Source organism: Perissodus microlepis, chromosome 18 (assembly GCF_051167445.1).
Source record: "Perissodus microlepis isolate ML-2025 ecotype Zambia chromosome 18, ASM5116744v1, whole genome shotgun sequence".
Classification (NCBI taxonomy): Eukaryota; Metazoa; Chordata; class Actinopteri; order Cichliformes; family Cichlidae; genus Perissodus; species Perissodus microlepis.
Window position 1 is genome coordinate 28,553,565 of NC_140478.1, and position 1,775 is coordinate 28,555,339.

The following is a 1,775-nucleotide window of genomic DNA, read 5'->3' on the forward strand; positions in this document are numbered from 1 at the left end:
TTTTGAAAAACTTCAAGGTTCAATTTCTGCATTTATGGAGACAAAGAAAACAGATTTTGTCTCACACCTTCAGAGGTGTTTGCCTTTGTCTTCTTTTTTGATGTAAGGCTGGCTGTGTGTGCAAGTGCTTGTTGTTGTTTTTTGCATTTTCATGTGCATGTAGATATTTTTCAAAATGATTGTGGAAAAATCCTCAGAATACCCTTGTGTAGATGTTAGCATTTCCAGAATCTTAGTAAAAACACTGTGTGAGTAAGAACTCAAAGTTTTCTTTCATCCAAAGTTTAGAAGTTACCAGAGTTCAAAATGTCCAGTGCTGAAACCGTCCAACTTTAGCCTGTACAGGGTAGCGTGCAGGTGGCGTATGGTACACAGTAAGATTAAGAAAAGTGACATGAAGACTTGTCTCCTGGCTTGAAGGAGATGTTTTGTCCTTTGAAAGCCTTAAAGCATTGTCATGTTTATTAGGGAAGCACTGTGTCTAACATTTTGGCTTAGACACAATTTACAATTTACTTTGGCAATAAGTGGGGAATCGTACATTCTTTAATTCATAGTTAAGAACTTACGAGAATCAAAATGTACCAGCACAGGGTACTTCTTGTAGTAGCTCTAGGGTACTCATTGACACTAACCAAACTTTTCAAAACCTTTGATGTCTTTCTATTAGTGCCTGGTGCTTTTGTCCATTCAGTCACTTTGGCGGTAAATGTCTAGTGCTGAAGTTCTCCAACTTTACACAGTACTGAGTGTGTAGTTGGTGCGTGGTACACAGTAATGCTAACAATGTTTCTGCTCTCTTTATGTCAGTATTTCTTATTTTTTTTTAATTTGTTTTTTAAATGAGACGCAGCTATTCCATGTGATCACAGTGTGAGTGGTCAGTTGCAATAATACCTCTGGATCAACACAATGTTTTAGCAGGTACACCCACAACTGATAAGTGAGGGCATGTTCTGTCAGCACATTGACTATAAAGCACAGTGAGCCATGCAGACATGACCCTTCGATAGCTCAGTTGGTAGAGCGGAGGACTGTAGTGACAAGAACAGAAATCCTTAGGTCGCTGGTTCAATTCCGGCTCGAAGGAGTGTATTATGTTGTTTGGGTGAATGGACTAAATGTGCAGCATCAGTAGTAATGGATACATGTGTGAACTTTCTTGGGTCCAGGTGATGTATATTTCCTTAACACAGGATTGCTGTGACACTCTGTGCCTTTCCACACTTAAACAGATACTTTGCTAAATAGTAGGCTTTTTGTGTCATTTAATTCTTTTTACTTTAATTTGTGTGTTTTGGCCTTTTGAACACACATAGGTTTTGTTTTAGATCACTGAAAATAGACCTTTTGAAAAACTCCTTTAATTTATTAAATACAAACATTTTCTAAATTTATTATTATTTTAAGTGAGACAAAGCTACAGCATGTGAATACAATCCAGTAAGTTATTTGCATCGTAGAGCAAAAAGAGCTAAACAATGAGCAAGTGTATAATCTGTCTGCATTGGCTACACAACACAGTAAGTTATGTAAGCACAACCCTTTGAGCAGAAGACTGTAGCAGAATTTGTTAGGTTGCTGGTTCAATTTCATCTAATAGGCATATGTTATTTTGTTTGGGTGATAATATTCATATTCATTTTTGCCACTGAGGCCTTGAGGGGTAATACATGTGTTATAACAGAGTAGTTGAGTTGTTTCTTACTTTCTGTTGTTCCTTTGATTTTGTAAATGTCGAGTAAGTGTTGCATTCAGGATTCCTTCAGCTAAAC

The 1,775-nt window shown here is 37.1% G+C and overlaps 1 non-coding gene across 1 annotated transcript; it reads left to right on the forward strand.

Annotated features, from left to right (window-relative positions):
* The first annotated feature begins 1,003 nt into the window (after nt 1-1,003).
* On the forward strand, nt 1,004-1,090 carry trnay-gua (transfer RNA tyrosine (anticodon GUA)). The gene is given in 2 exon segments: nt 1,004-1,040; nt 1,055-1,090. It is a non-coding gene; the product is annotated as a tRNA-Tyr (tRNA).
* The last annotated feature ends 685 nt before the right edge of the window (nt 1,091-1,775 follow it).